This window comes from Mustela lutreola, chromosome 12 (assembly GCF_030435805.1).
Source record: "Mustela lutreola isolate mMusLut2 chromosome 12, mMusLut2.pri, whole genome shotgun sequence".
Lineage (NCBI taxonomy): Eukaryota > Metazoa > Chordata > Mammalia > Carnivora > Mustelidae > Mustela > Mustela lutreola.
Window position 1 is genome coordinate 20,949,319 of NC_081301.1, and position 16,814 is coordinate 20,966,132.

The 16,814-nt window shown below is 37.2% G+C and overlaps 1 protein-coding gene across 10 annotated transcripts in view; it reads left to right on the forward strand.

Moving 5' to 3' along the window:
- PTBP3 (polypyrimidine tract binding protein 3) overlaps window positions 1–16,814 on the forward strand; it is a 140,342-nt gene that overhangs the window by 83,563 nt on the left and 39,965 nt on the right. The window lies entirely within an intron of this gene.

The window sequence follows — 16,814 nt, forward strand, 5'->3', positions numbered from 1 at the left end:
AGTCTCAAATTTGATGGTAATCATTCTTTTGCTTTTCTGCTTTTCCCCTAGTGTGTGTTTTTCTTACCATGCATTATGCAGCCCTAAGTGCTAATTTAAACATTTTTCATCCTTTATTTAGAATTTTATGTAAATGGTATCATGCTCTTCGTCTTCTTTTGTGACTTGTGATTCATCCATATTTATATATGTATATATGTGGCTATTGCTCATTCATTCTCAGTATTGTCAAGTGTATAGATACCCATTGTATGAATATACTGCCGTTTGTTTATCCATTCCTCTGTTGATAGACGTTTGGGTTGTTTTAGCTTGAGGCTATTATGGACAATGCTGCTTTGAGATTTTCCTGATCACCCTTGAGGTTGAATGTATTTTTATTTATTGGCCATTGTCCCTTACTCTTTAACTTTGTTGCCATGTATGTGTGTGTGTGTGTGTGTGTGTGTTTGGCTCCTTGTTTTTTTCTTGTTTTGTTTTTGTGGGAATTTTTTAATATATATCATACCTACTAGTCCTTTGTTGGTTTTATGTGTTACAAATAGTTTCTTCCATTTTTGGCTTATTGGTTTGTCATGGCATTTTTATTTAGTGAGATTTATTTGCCATGTTCTTTATAGTTGTGTTTTTTATGTCTTATTTAAGAAATCCTTTGTTACCAACCATAAGGAACTCTTGATTATAGGAAACTGAGGGTTGCTGGGGGATGGGGATGGGGTAACTGGCTGATGGCCATTAAGGAGGACATGTGCTATAATGAGCGCTGAGTGTTATATAAGACTGATAAATCACTGATCTCTACCTCTAAACCCCATAATACATTACATGTTAATTTAAAAAAATAAATTTTTTTAAAAATTGAAGTTAATATGTTAGGACCAAGAAAGGTTATAAAAGGATAGATAGACACCTGCCTGTTATCTAATATGCCAAATTACTGCTGAATTCAGAGAAAGGTTTATCCATTAAACAAAATCATTAGCTGTTAGCATAGGCCATTGAGCTACAAAGCCAAGGAAAGTGTATTCTTCAGTTTAGAATCCAGAGTCTAGTACCACGGCTTGATAGAGATTGGGAAGCTGTTACATATTATCAAGGAACCCACTTTTGCAGGTGACCTGGAAAAAAAAAATGCGTTTTTTCCCCCCCAAAGGACATAGGCCTGCTTTTAGTAGCCTTAAAAACTGTGTTTGGAACTGAATTAATGAACTCAACTCAAGACTGAATGAAGAATCAGTGACTAAAACCAACTTTTTTTTCTTTGTCATTATTTTCATTGTCCAGTAGAAGCATATTAGTGAACTGTAACTTCATCCTTTAACTAACTGTGTGACTTTGAGCAAGTTGTGGAACCTCTGTGTATCCCAGTTTCCGTATCAGTAAAATGCTGGTAAAAAAGAAATGTATATCCTGAGGTGACTGGATGGCTTGGTTAAGCGGTCTGCCTTCGGCTTAGGTTGTGATCCCAGGTCCTGGGATCAAGCCCCATGTCGGGCTCCCTGCTTCTCCGTCTACCTGCTGCTCCCCCTGCTTGTGCGCGCGCTCCCTCTCTCTCTCTAGTGCTCTCTTTCTCTCTCAAATAAGCAAAATCTTAAAATATATATATATATATATATATATATATATATATCTCCAAAAAAAAGAAGAAAAGAAAAAGAAATCCTTTGTTACCCTGACATCATAAAGATATATACTCATATTCTAAAGTTTATAGTATTTTAGTAGTTCTGTTTTGAAATAATTTAAGTTGCAAGAATAGTACAAAGAATTCCCTTATAACCAGAATTATCCAGATTCCCTAGTTCACATCATTTCACATTTACTTCATCATTTCTCTGATTACTTTGAGGGGGTGGGTAGTTGTTTTTTCTTTTTCCTCTTAATACTGGAGTAGGTTGCAGGCGATATGCCTCTTTATGAAAACTCAGTGTGTACTTGCTACGAACGAGGATGTTGTTACCGAAACAAGAAAGAGTTAGTTAATCAAAATCAGGAAATTGACATTCATACAATACAAAAATTAGAGAATATGGATTCTTTAATCCATAGATCTTTTAAAAATTTCACCTATTGCAGAAGTAATGTTCTTTATAAGAGAATTTTTTTCTGGTAGAGATCTAAACCAGTATCAGGCTAATTTATTTGGCATGTCTCTTTAGAGTTCGTTAATTTGGAACTTTTCCTCATTTTTTGTCCTCGGTGATCTTTGCATTTGTGACAATTTCAAGTTGGGTATTTCATAGATTGTCTCTCAATATGAATGTCTGTTTGAAACAGTGTTACCTTCTTGTCAGTTGATTAAATCAGGAGACACATGTCAGTTTATCCAGTTCCTGGTGATACTAACTTTGATCACTTATTAAGGTGGTTTTTGCCAAGTTTCTTCCTAGTAAAATTACTGTTTTTCTTTGTAATTAATTTGTAGAGTGAATCATTGAGACTATATAAATAGACTTCTTCATCTCTTTTCACTCAATAATTTTATCATCCATTGCAAAAGTTTTTTGTTACTGTGTTGGCTGCCTTATGGGAGATTTGTTAATTCTGTCCTTCCTTTGACAATTATTACCTGGTATTTTATTACAAAGGATTTTTTTTTTTTTTTTTTTTTTTTTTTAAAGATTTTATTCATTTATTTGACAGAGAGAGAGATCACAAGTAGGCAGTAGGCAGAAAGGCAGGCAGAGAGAGAGAGGAGGAAGCAGGCCTCCCGCCGAGCAGAGAGCCCGATGCGGGGCTCGATCCCAGGACCCTGGGATCATGACCTGAGCCAAAGGCAGAGGCTTAACCCACTGAGCCACCCAGGCGCCCCACAAAGGATTTTTTTTTCTTTTCACATCTTCCTTCCTCCCTCCCTTCCTTTCTTCCTTCTTTCATTATGAATTAATTTGATACATAATATTGTGTGAATTTAAGGTGTGTAACAGATTACTTTGATAGATTTATATATTGTAATGATTGGTGATGTCACATAATTATAGTATAATTATGATGTCTGTATTCATTATACTGTGCATTAGGTCTGTATGGCTTTAGTACTTATTTGTTTTTTTCATGTCAGTATGGTCTTAGAGATTCTTATTTTATTCTACAGGTTTGTACTATTATTTTTCATTTTGTGTTCAACTTTCCCTTTCACGCTGGCTTTGGTGGCCCTTTGACATATCCCTATCATCATTTGAACACTTCCTGACTTTCTGGCTAAAGATAGTTTAGATCTTCTTTACCTTCCCTGTCTTAGTGCTGCAGTTGGCTACTTCAATGAGTCCCAGTTCCTTTTAGTGGGAAATGGTATTTTGAAATCAATATCCAGGCATTAGCTATGCTCATTGGTAATAGGAGCATCGTGGTTCTAGGCATTTTGAATGAACATTACTGGGATATGTGTGTATATACTTCATAAATACATTTTTCTGTGTATGCTTCATAAATGTATGTCTCCATGTGTTTGAAAACCCACAAATTTTAACTAATACCTTTAGTTCCAAACTAGCATCTTTTCATACTGTTACCTCCCTAATTCAAGAAGGAGATACCCAGTGTTTTAGTCTCATCATGTTTACTTAATTTGCTCAATCCTATAATATACAAAAAGTGGCTTCAGACTTGTTAACACATACCAATTAATTTCAGCTGAATATTTGCTTCAGTAGTTTCCTTGGCCTTGTTCATGGGTCTGTTTATTCTTTCCTTTTGTCATCTCACAGGGCTTAATATCTGATAGAGTAAATCTCTTCACCATATTCTTTAAGAGTATCTTAGCAATACTTGATCATCTTACTTATGAATTTTAGGATGAGCTTGTCAGGTCCTCAAAAATTTAAAAAAAGCTATTGAGGTTTCCATTGGATTACATTGACATTATAAATTACCTAGAAGATAATTGACATCTTTATAGCAGAGTCCTCCAGTCTTTGAATACTGTACATACCTCCATTTTTTTTAAATGTTCATTAATGTCTTTCCAGAGAATTTGGTGACTCTTCTCCATAAATGTTTCCATGCTTTGTTTGATTTATTCCTCAGAATCATCCTTTTTAGATTCTAATTCTAGACCTACTATTTATAATCTCTGTGACTTTGGGCAAATTGCTTAACTGCTCTCCACTTTTGTTTCTTCATATGTGAAATGAACATAATAATAGTACTCAACTGGTAGGCTTGTGATAAATATTAAATGTGCTAATGTACATAAAGAGTTTAACGTGGTTCCTGGAATAAATGCAGTGCAAGTTTCAGTGATCGTTGTTATTTCACTGTTGCTAATATAGAAATTCAGCCTTGTTGTTTCTTGATTTTATATTTAGCAACTTGATAAAATCGCATTCCTTATTTCTTTTTGTAAGCCCTTATTTTCTTTTTCCCTACTTTAAAAAGATGCACTGAACTTCTAAAATTTATATAGAAATGGAAAAAGAAGCTATTGAGAATAGTCAAAGTAATTTTAAATAATTTTTTTAAATGCAAGACTTAATATAAAGCTGCAGAAATCTAGCTAGTTTGGTGGTGTAAAAAGGATAGATAATATAGATTTACATTAATGGCACTAAATACAGAGTGTAGAAATAGACCCATACGTATCTAATTTGTTGATTTTTCAAAATGTAAAATTCCATAGGGAAAGAAGATCTTCCAGCAAGTTTTTGCACAGGTAGATACTCATATTGGAAAAAGTAAACATCTTTTCTGTATCTTGTACTATACTGACAAATTTACTTGAAGTGGATCTTTAGACCTATAATGTAAGATTTTAAACCTGTACAACTTCTACAAGAAAAAATAGGAAAAAATCTTTGTAACTTGGGATAGACAAAGGTTTCTTAGAACATAAAAAGCACCAATCAAAAAAAGGAAATCATTTATGTATTGTATATCAAACATTAAAAGTTTTACTGTTTATGATATATTCAAAGTACTGAATGGGAAAAACCAGAAGCAAAGAATACTCTCCCTAGCAAAGCTATAATTCAGAATAGAAGGAGATATAGAGTTTCCCAAACAAAAATGAAAGGAGTTCATGACCACTAAACCAGTTCTGCAAGAAATATTAAAGAGGACTCTTTGGGTGGAAAGGAAAGACTGAAAATGACAGTATAAAGGTAGGAAACACAAAAGCAGAAAATATGAATATTTCTATAAAAAATAAGTCAAGGACATCACACACATAAAAGGATGTAATATAATAAGATATATCTAAAACATGAGGAGAGGAGGAAAGAATGGGTTCAAACTTGAACAACCGTCAACTTAACATATACTGCTATGCAGGAGAGATCTTTTACAAATCTAATGGTAGCAATAGATCAAAAACCACTAATAAACAGTCCAAAGTATAAAGAGAAAGAAATCCATGGGCACCTGAGTGGCTCAGTGGGTTGAGCCTCTGCCTTTGGCTCGGGTCATGATCTCGGGGTCCTGGGATTGGGCCCCGCATGGGGCTCTCTGCTCAGCGGGGAGCCTACTTCCCCCTTCTCTCTCTGCTTAGTTGTGATCTCTCTCTGTGTCAAATAAATAAATAAAATCTTAAAAAAATAAAAAGAAATCAAATATATCACTAAAGAAAATCAGGAAAAGATGAGAAGTGAAAGGCAAAAGATCAGAGAAAATCTTCAGAAATGGCCACAAAGCAAGTAATAAAGTGACAATAAACACATCTATCAATAATTACTTTTGGGGGGCACCTGGGTGGCTCAGTGGGTTAAAGCCTCTGCCTTTGGCTCAGGTCATGATCCCAGGATCCTGGGATCGAGCCCCACATAGGGCTTTCTGCTCAACAGGGAGCCTGCTTCCTCCTCTCTCTCTGCCTGCCTCTCTGCCTACTTGTGATCTCTGTCTGTCAAATAAATAAATAAAATCTTTAAAAAAAAATTACTTTTTGAATGTATAAATGGAGTAAATGCTCTGGTCACAACATATAGGTTGACAGAATAGATTTAAAAAACAAGAGCCATCTAGGGTGCCTGGGTGGCTCAGATGGTTAAGCATTGCGCCTTCAGCTCAGATCATGATCCCAGAGTCCTGGGATCAAGTCCCACATTGGGCTCTCTGTTGAGTGGGGAGGCTGCTTCTCCCTCTGCCTCTCTCTCTGTCTCTCATGAATAAATAAAATCTTTTTAAAAATACTAAAAAAAAAAAAAACAAAAAAACCAGCCCAGACCTGTCTATACACTGCCTCCAGGAGACTCATTTCATACCTAAGGACACCTGCAGATTGAAGTAAAGGGATGGAGAAACATCTGTCATGTAAATGGATGTCAAAAGAAAGCTAGAGTAGCAATACTAAAATCATACAAAATAGACTTTGAAACAAAGATTGTAACAGATAAAAAAGGACAAAAAGGGGACAATCCAACAAGAAGATAAAAAAAATTATAAATATTTATGCACCCAATATAGAGGGACCCAAATATATAAAATAGCTAATAAACATAAAGGAACTAATCAATAGGAATGCTGTAATAGTAGGAAACTTACTTACACCAATAGATTATCTAAACACAGAGTAAAGAAACAGTGGGTTTGTAGGACACGCTGGAACAAATCAGTTTAACAGATATATTCAGAATATTCCATCCTGAAATAGCAGAACACATTCTTCTTGAGTGTGCATGGAACGTTCTCCAGGATAGACCACATATTAGCCTACAAAACAAACCAACAAATTCAAGAAGATCATACCTTGCATCTTTTCTGATCACAATGCTGTGAAACAAGAAGTCAACCACAAGAAAAAATCTGGAATGATCATAAATACATGGAAGTTAAAAAAACATGCTAGTAAACAATGAATGGGTCAACCAGGAAATAAAAGAAATTTTAAAAGTACGTGGAAACAACTGATAATGAAAACACAACAGTCCAAAACCTCTGGGATACAGTCAAAGTAGTTCTAAGAGGGAATTAGTACAGACTTGTCTGAGGAAGCAAGAAAATTTTCACATAAGCAACTTAACCTTATAGCTAAAGGAGCTAGAAAAGAGCAACAAACAAAACCTTAAAACCAGCAGAAGGAAGGAAATAATAAAGATGAAGGCAGAAATAAGTGATCTAGAAACTAAAAACAGTAAAAACAAAACAGCAGAACAGATCAGTGAAACCAGGAGCTGGTTCTTTGAAAAAAATCAGTAAAATTGATAAACCTCTAGGCAAACTTGTCAAGAAAAAAAGAGGAAGGACTCAAATAAAGTCACAAATGAGATAAATAATGAACACCAAAGAAAGACAAACAATTATAAAAGAATATTATGAAAAACTATATGCCAACAAATTGGACAACCTAGATGAAATAGATAAATTCCTAGAAACATAAACTATCAAAACGGAAACAGGAATAAATAGAAAATTTGAACAGTCAGTAATCAAAACGCTTGCAACAAACAAAAGTCCAAGACCAGACGGCTTCACAGGTAGTTTCTATCATACATTTAAAGAACAGTGAATACCTGTTTTTCTCAAACTATTCCAAAAAAATAAAAGAGGAAGGAAAACCTATATTCATTCTGTGAGGCCAATATCATTCCGATACCAAAACCAGATAAAGACACTATTTAAAAAGAGATCTGCATGCCAGTATCCCTGATGAACCTGGATGCAAAAATCCTCAGTGAAATGCTAGGGTACCTGGGTAGCTCAGCTGGTTAAGTGTCCAACTCTTGACTTCAGCTCAGGCCATGATCTCTGGGTTATGAGATCAAGCCCCATATTGGGCTCCTTGCTCAGCATAAAGCATGCTTGGGATCCTCTGCCCCTCCCCCTTGTGCTCGCATGCGCACCCACACACACACACCAACTCTCTCTCAATTAAGTAAATAAATAAGTCTTTAAAAAAGAAAAATCTGCAGTAGGGGCACCTGGGTGGTTCAGCCGGTTAAGTGTCTGCTTAATTATTAACTGAAAGGACTATTATACTGTATGTTAACTAACTGGAATTAAAATAGAAACTTAAACGTTTCAGTGCTTGAAAGATAAGAAAATCAAAGGCAGGCTATAGACTCGAAGAAAAACCCTTGCAACACATACATCAGACAAATTAGTTATATCAAGTTATATGAAGACCACTTATAGCTCAATAATAATAAACAAAAAGTGCACAGATTTGAAGAGATACTTTATGAAAGATGGTATATGAAGGGAAACAAGCACATGAAAAGATGCTCAACAGCTCTAGTCATCAGGGAAGTGGAAAATAAAATCACTGTAATATAGTACTGCATGCGCATTAGAATATCTAAATTTTATAAAGTTTACTGTACCAAGAATTTGGATCATTTTTCAGTGGCATACAGCGTTGGTGGCAATGTAAAATTTAGGTATGACACTTTGGAATAGAGTTGGGCAGTTTATTATTTTTACAGAGACAGCAAGAGAGGGAACACAAGCAGGGGGAGTGGAAGAGGGAGAAGCATGCTTCCCCAGGCTGAGTTGGGAGCCCGATGTGGGGCTCAATCCCATGACCCTACGATCATGACCTGAGCCAGAGGTCTGGTGGCATAGTCATTAAGCATCTGCCTTCAATTCAGGCCATGATCTCAGGGTCCTAGGATCAAGCCCCGTCTGCTTTTCCCTTTCCCTCTGTCCTACACCCTGCTTTTGTGCTGACTCACTCACTCTCTCAGATAGATAAATCTTTAAAAATTATAAGAAACAAAACAGATGAACTTAGGGAAGGGGAAAAATAAGATTAAAAAAGAGGGAGACAAACCATAAGAGACTCTTAACTATGGGAAACAAACTGAGGGTTTCTAGGGCAGGGAGAAGGTTGGGGAGGTGGTGTAATTGGGTAATGGGCATTACGGAGGGCACGTGATGTAATGAGCGCTGGGTGTTCTATGCAACTGATGAATCACTAAATTCTACCCCTGAAACTAATAATATAGCCTATATTAACTAAATTGAATTTAAATATAATTTTTAAAATATATATGTCAAAACTTCACAGAACAACTTTTATGTATATACAGTTTATTTGGGTCTAAATTAGGTAACTAAGTCTTACCACTCAGTCTAACGCTGACTGAGAGCCGTCTACAATTTCCTGTTTGCTTCAGAGTAAATGCTCACATCCTTACGTTGGATTACAAGGCCCTCTATCATCTACTCCAACTTTACTTTTTGAATATCTTTTTTGATGCCCACCCCCTTGCTCTTTCTGCTTACCCAACTGACATCCCTCCAGATTACAAAACATGTTAGGTATGTTTCTATTACCCAGTGGGTATTTCCCTCTGCCTGGAGTACTTTTCTCTCAGATACCCTCTATTTTCTTACTGCCTTTTTTTTTTTTTTTTTTTTTTTTTTTTTTTTTTTTTTTAAAAGATCACAAGTAGGCAGAGATGCAGGCAGACAAAGAGAGGGGGGGAAGCAGGCTCCCTGCTGAGCAAAGAGCCCAATGTGGGGCTTGATCCCAGGACCCTGGAATCATGACCTGAGCTGAAGGCAGAGGCTTTAACCCAGTGAGCCACCCAGGCACCCCTTCTTGCTGCCTTCTTTAACCTGCCCCGACCAGCCCTCCCTCAGTACTCCTGATTCTTCCTGTTTTACTTTCTATAGTATTTGTCATCTTCTTACCTAAAGTTAACTTATTTACTGTATTTTTTTTCATCGCTAGAATTATGCTTCAGCATGGTAAGTTGTTTTGTCTTTCATTTGCTTATGTTCGTGCCTGACCCAAAATAGGGGCACCTACGTGGCTCAGTCAGCTAAGCATTTGACCCTTGGTTTCCACTCAGGTCATGATCGTGGATCAAGCTCTGCACTCAGTGGAGAGTCTGCTTTTCTCTCTCTCTCTCTCTCTCTCTCCCTCCCATCCCACTTATACGGTCTCTCTCTCTTATTAAAATACATCTATCTTAAAAAATATTTGTTAATGTTTATTACTCTGTTTTTCCTGCTGTTTTTGAAGTTTGATACTGTTTTGTATTTTCACCTAGGATTTTTTTTTTTAAAGATTTTACTTAATTATTTGAGAGAAAGAGAGAGAATGAGCAGGGGGAGGGAGAGGACGAAGCAGACTCCCTCCTGAGCCAACAGCCAATGTAGGGCTTGATCCCAGAACCCTGAGATCATGCTCTGAGCAGAAGCCAGATGCTCAGCCTACTGAGCCATCCAGATACCCCTCATCTAAGAATTTTAACTTTCATACTTATTTTATTAAAATCTAAAGTTAACTGATACTGTCCCTTTTCCTTACATAATATAAAAATTTTAGGGCACTTTAACTCCTTTTATCTTCTCTTACCTTCTCCTAACTCGTGATATTTGTTATGTTTTAAAATTTTTTATTTTAATCTGACAATTATTAGTATTGTTTTATGTGATAAATATTCACTTAGATCAAGCCATACATGACTGTAGACTTTTTATTCCTTCTTACAACTCAGATATGCCATCTGGGTTCACTTACCTTCTACCTAAAGGATATCCTTTAGTATTCATTAGGGAAGTCCATGGTAGCATATTTGAAGTTTTCATTTGTTCAAAAATGTATTTTGTTGTCAATTTATTTTAAAGATTTTTTTTATTTATTTGACAGAGAGAAAGATCACAGGCAGAGAGGCAGGCAGAGGGTGGGGGAAGCAGGCTCCCAGCTGAGCAGAGAGCCTAATATGGGGATCGATCCCAGGACCCTGAGATCATGACCTGAGCTGAAGGCAGAGGCTTAACCCACTGAGCCACCCAGGTGCCCCTTTACTTTTATTTTTTTAAGCTTATTTATTTTTTTAGTAACTTCTACACCCAATATGGGGTTCAAACTCATGACCCTGAGATCAAGAATCACATGCTGTCCTGAGTGACGCAGCCAGGCACCCCTGCTGTCAGCTTTAAGATAGTTTTCCTACCACAGAGTTCTAGATATTTCTAGATATGAAATATATATCTAGGTATATTTATTGTTCTTTTCAGTCAGTGTATTAAATCATTTGATGATGTCTGGTTTTCATTTTTGCTCTTAGAAAGTCAGCTGTATCAACCAAACTGCTGCTTTTTTCTCTCCGTTTATTCTTCAGATATTTTCTTCATCTTTGATGTCTTGTAGTTTCAGTGTGATATGTCTAAGGATTTATTTACTCTGATTGGAGCTTTCTTGGGCTTCTTGATTTGATGGATTGTTGCCTTTTATTGGTTCTAGAAATTATCTTTTCATATATTTTCCCTTCTCACTGTTTCTTTTCTTACTTTGTAGAGCTTTGATTTGACCTGTTATACTGTCTTAACTGTATTTTGAGTGTCTCAGGGTTTTTTTCATATTTTCTGTTTCTTTATTTCTCTAAGCTCCATTCTGGATAATTCCTTAGGGCCTAACTTTGATTTTACAAATGGTCTCTAAGCTATTGCTAATTTAATCTAATCTGTTATTAAATTTGTCCAGTAATTTAGAGTTTAATAATTGTGTTTTTCAGGGGTGCCTGGGTGGCTCAGTGGGTTAAGCTGCTGCCTTCAGCTCAGGTCATGATCCCAGGGTCCTGGGATCGAGTCCCGCATCGGGCTCTCTGCTCAGCGGGGAGCCTGCTTCCTCCTCTCTCTGTCTGCCTGCCTCTCTGCCTACTTGTGATCTCTCTCTGTCAAATAAATAAATAAAATCTTTAAAAAAAGAAAATAATTGTGTTTTTCATTTCTAGAAATTTTATTTTGTCCTTTTTTTAAAGTGTCTCCTGCCCTTCAGATATTTTTTGGCATATCTTTTATTTCTTCAAGTGTACTATTTAAAATCTTCATCTCTTCATCTGATAATTCATTTTTTTAAAAGATTTTATTTATTTGAGAGAGAGAGAACGAGAATGAGTGAGCGTAAGAGGGGGAAGGTCAGAGGGAGAAGCAGACCTCTTGCTGAGCAGGAAGCCTGATGTGGGACTGGATCCTGGGACTCCAGGATCATGACCTAAGCTCAACTGAGCCACCCGGGCGCCCCTCATCCAATAATTCTTATGTCTAAAATTATAGCATTTATGTCTCTATTAGATTTTTTTTTCTTCCCTCCTTCCCTCCATCCCTCTTCTTTCCTTTCCTCTCCTCTCCTTCCCTCCCCTCCCCTCCCCTCTCCTGTCTCCCTCTCTTTCTTTCTTGTATTCATTTTACTTAGAGAATTAATTACATGAGTTCTTTGAGGCTTGGGATTGTGGTATACTCCTCCAGAGAGAATTTGTCTGAAACACTACAGGCTCTGCATTTGGGACCAAATGCAGATTTAGACCATTTCAGTCTAAATCCACAACTTTATTTTTTATTTTGGATTCCTAAGAAATATGAATTTGAGCTGCAAGTTGGCAGAGCTTGCATTTGGTTAGAACTTTTCAGAAATTTTTTTGTTCCTTCTTTGCTAGACACAAAGCCACCTTTTCTTACAGTCTTCTCTGAGGGTGAGATGGGTAGGTTATTTAGGCATACACTTTTAGATTAATGCCATAAACATGGCCTATTTACTTCCTTCCTTGAGCCAATCCTTGAATTTGCATCTTGTCTACTACCCTTTGAGGCTGACAAAACCAAAGCTCTGTTTTTGGGGATTAGGTTTTTTACCTGGTTATTCCTTTTTTTTTTTTTCAATTATTTTTTTAATTAACATATATTATTTGTTTCAGGGGTACAGATCTGTGATTCATTAGTCTTATACAATTCACAGCACTCACCATAGCACATACCCTCCCCAGTGTCCATCACCCAGCCTTCCCTCCCTCACACCCCCTGACCCAGTTATTCTTTATCATTTTGTCAGCTGTTAGATTTTTTAAAGATCTTTTCACTCGTTCATTGGGCATTTTCTGCATTAAGGATAGTCTATATTGAGAGGAGAAGGGAGTTGGGGTAAATTGGAAGGGGAGGTGAATCATAAGAGACTATGGACTCTGAAAAACAATCTGAGGGGTTTGAAGTGGCGGGGGCTTGGGAGGTTGGGGTACCAGGTGGTGGGTATTATAGAGGGCACGGATTGCATGGAGCACTGGGTGTGGTGAAAAAATAATGAATTCTGTTTTTCTGAAAATAAATAAATTGAAAAAAAAAGGATAGTCTATATTATTTGATCTGCCACTGTATTCACATTTTCTAAAAACACTGTGGTTGTGCCTTTTTTTTTTTTTTTTTTTATTTTGTAGTACACACTCTTCATAATATTTTAAATGGCTGTATAGGTTAGAAAGTGACTCATGAGTCATTTAATCATTCTCCAGTTTGGACATTAAGCTTTTTTCTTTAGAGCTTTGCTGTTACGAATATTACTGATAAACTGATTTCATTGGTAAAAATATTCACAATTTTTATTGCCTTAATTCCTGTTGTGGTGGTACATTTTCCAAATGTAAAATATCTATTTTTGGTCATTCAAATCTTGAGTTTTTATAAAGGTTTATATAATATTTTCATAAAGATACTAATTCATTGTCTCTGAAGGTTACTTTGCTAAAATGCTTCTGTGTCTACTGGAGGAGTATATATTAATGGAAACTGTCAATGATACTTCTGTCAGGTTTTTTTTTTTTTTTTTTTTTAAAGATTTATTTATTTAGGGGCGCCTGGGTGGCTCAGTGGGTTAAAACCTCTGCCTTTGGCTCAGGTCATGATCCCAGGATCCTGGGATCTAGCCCCGCATCAGGCTCTCGGCTCAGCAGGGAGCCTGCTTCCTCCTTTCTCTCTCCCTGCCTCTCTGCCTACTTATGATCTCTGTCTGTCAAGTAAATAAATAAAATCTTAAAAAAAAAAGATTTATCTATTTATTTGACAGACAGAGATCACAAGTAGGCAGAAAGGTAGGCAGACAGAGGAAGAAAAGCAGGCTCCCTGCTGAGCAGAGAGCCTGATGCAGGGCTCGATCCCAGGACCCTGGGATCATGACCTGAGCCAAAGGCAGAGGCTTTAACCCACTGAGCCACCCAGGTGCCCCACTTTTGTCAGGTTTTAACAAATGTTCTTATTAATCATATTTTACTTGGAAGAAATTACTTAAAATTTATCCCTGTTAATTGTTTGACAATTTTTTTCATTGCTGTTTAGCATTCTGTGATACTTCCCTCAAAATCTTTCCTTATTTAAAAAAATTTTTTTCCCTTTCTTCTCTAAAATCTACCACTAGTCTTCTGCCCCACAACCTCACAATCCCCCCATAGCCATCTGTTACTAGTTTTTTTGTGTTTTAAAAATACCTCCTTGGGGCGCCTGGGTAGCTTAGTTGGTTAACGTCTACCTTTGGTTCAAGTCATGATCCAGGGTCCTGGGATCAAGACCTGTATCAGCTCCCTGCTCCACAGAGAGCTGCTTCTCCCTCTGCCTGCCCCCCCCCCCGTCAAATGAATAAATAAAATCTAAAAACAAAAAACAAAAACCTCCTCACCCCCTGCACATCTCAGTGGTTTATAGCAATTAACATGTATTTCTTCACGCTGCTGACATTTATGCAGCTGTGGATCCATTCTTGCAACAGCCTTTCACGTGTATCCAGAGCTCAGGCCAAAAGTGTCACCGCATTTGAGAAGTGACATTCTTGTGGCAGAGAGTAAGAAATAGGAGAGCTGGTGTAAATCCATAGTGCCTCTTGAAGCTTCTGTGTAGAGAGGGTGGTATATGTCATATCTGTGTACTCACATGATTTTAAGTGCAGTGGGAATTGCATAAAAATATGTGGTACTGCAGGTGCCTGGGTGGCTCAGTTGGTTAGACATCCAGCTCTTGATTTCAACTTAGGTCATGATCTCAGGGTGGTGAGATCAAGCTCCTTATCAGCTCTATGCTACAGGTGGAACCTGCTTAGGATTCTCTCTCCCTCTCTCTTTCTCTTAAAAACAAGTGTGGTATTTAAGTCACAGTACTAGCCAGAGTATATCACGGAAGGGACAAGTAAATACTTGTCAACAGTAATATAGTCTGCTGTATCTCTCATGTTTAACTTCCTGGCGTAATTTTTGTAATTACTCATATCCATATTGAAGCTTCTTTGTGAAGTCTTCCTTTATGCCTTAAATATAGTTATTTCTGTTTTAAAAAATGAATCATTTTATCTGTGATCTTGAAAACGTACTTGAGGGGCGCCTGGGTGGCTCAGTGGATTAAGCCGCTGCCTTCGGCTCAGGTCATGATCTCAGGGTCCTGGGATCGAGTCCCGCGTCGGGCTCTCTGCTCAGTGGGGAGCCTGCTTCCTCCTCTCTCTGTCTGCCTCTCTGCCTACTTGTGATCTCTCTCTGTCAAATAAATAAATAAAATCTTTAAAAAAAAAAAAAAAAAGAAAACGTACTTGAATGTAAGTTTATCAAGGACAGATTCTTGTCTGCTTTGTTCAGTGCTTCCTCAGCAATAGAAGAATGTTTGATTCAGTGTGCTTTCAGTAAATGTGATGTTTCTCTTCCTATTTCATCACTTCTTCTGTCACTTACCTCATTTTTTTTTTAAGATTTTGTTTATTTATTTGACAGACAGAGATCACAAGTAGGCAGAGAGAGAGGAAGGGAAGCAGGCTCCCTGCTGAGCAGAGAGCCCTATGGGGGGCTCAATCCCAGGACTCTGGGATCATGACCTGAGCCGAAGGCAGAGGCTTAACCCACTGAGCCACCCAGGCTCCCCTACCTCATTTTTTCTATTTTCATTCATTGTCAGTTTTCCTTGCTTGCTCTATCCCTGAAGTCTCTTAATGACTATACATTTTCTTTAATTATTTTAATAAATCATAACTGCATATTTAAGGAATTCTGTTAACTCTTTTTAATGAAGAGAATAAACTTTTTGAGCTTTTAGCTCCTCTGGAGAATATAGCCTACGTATTTCTTTCCATAAAATGCTCATCACCCTCTCATTAAAAAGAGAAAAGCAACATTCCCTTTGACTCTTAAAATCTGACTTCTCACTGTTGTTCTAAAATTTCTTATTACATTTCTCATTCTCTTTGACTTTTATTGAGCCCCTACCCACTTAAACGCTGTTCCTCTAGATCTGAGAAATTATAATTCACTGTTCTGTTTTTTCTAAGTCTGTTCTCTTTTTTCTTAGAGTATTCTTCCTTCCTCTACCACTTAAGTGTACTATTACTCCCAGGTTCTATTTTTAACTCTCCATTTTTTTTGTCTTCTCTTGTATGTATGTGTTTCTTAGGGTGAATGCTCAAGCAGGAAGGGGGAAGTAGGGAGAAGCAGGAGAAGGAGAGGGCCAGAGAGGCTCCATCCAGCATGTGGGGCTGGATCTCAGGACCCCTGAGATTTTGACCTGAGCTGAAATCACGAGTCAGACCCTTAACCCGTGGAGCCACCCCAGGCACCCCATCCTCTGTCATTTTTAGTGGAATTCTCATTCATGTGGTTTTCACATTTGTTTCTACATAGATGATTTAAGATGTCTTAACACTAGTTAATTTCTGAATTTGCCTTACTTCCACTTGTATCTTGCCATCACCTCAATCTTGACATGTCCAAAACCAAATTGTTTCCTACTAGTATTGATTCCTCCCATTGGAACTAACTCCTGTTTCTGTTGCTGGTGCATAGTCACCAGGCTTCTGAAAGAAAACGGAAGAATATCAGCATTTGTTTGGCATCTGGGATATACTGAGCACTGTGCTTTTCAATTACATCATGTCCAGCTCAGGTTTTATCTCCTGAGAAACCTTCAAACAATCACAGTGGATCCTCTGTGATCCCTTCTTAGACCACTTACAGTATTTTGTGTTTAAACCACTAGATCCTCAGTATATAAATCTCCAATAATTTATATTTTTTTGTTTGTAAACCTTTCCTAAACAGGGATTTTTATTTCATATTTTCACCAAAACAGTACTCTCTAGGTACAGTACATTTTAGTAAATATTTGACATTTTTGACAGAGAAACTGTGCTCTCAATA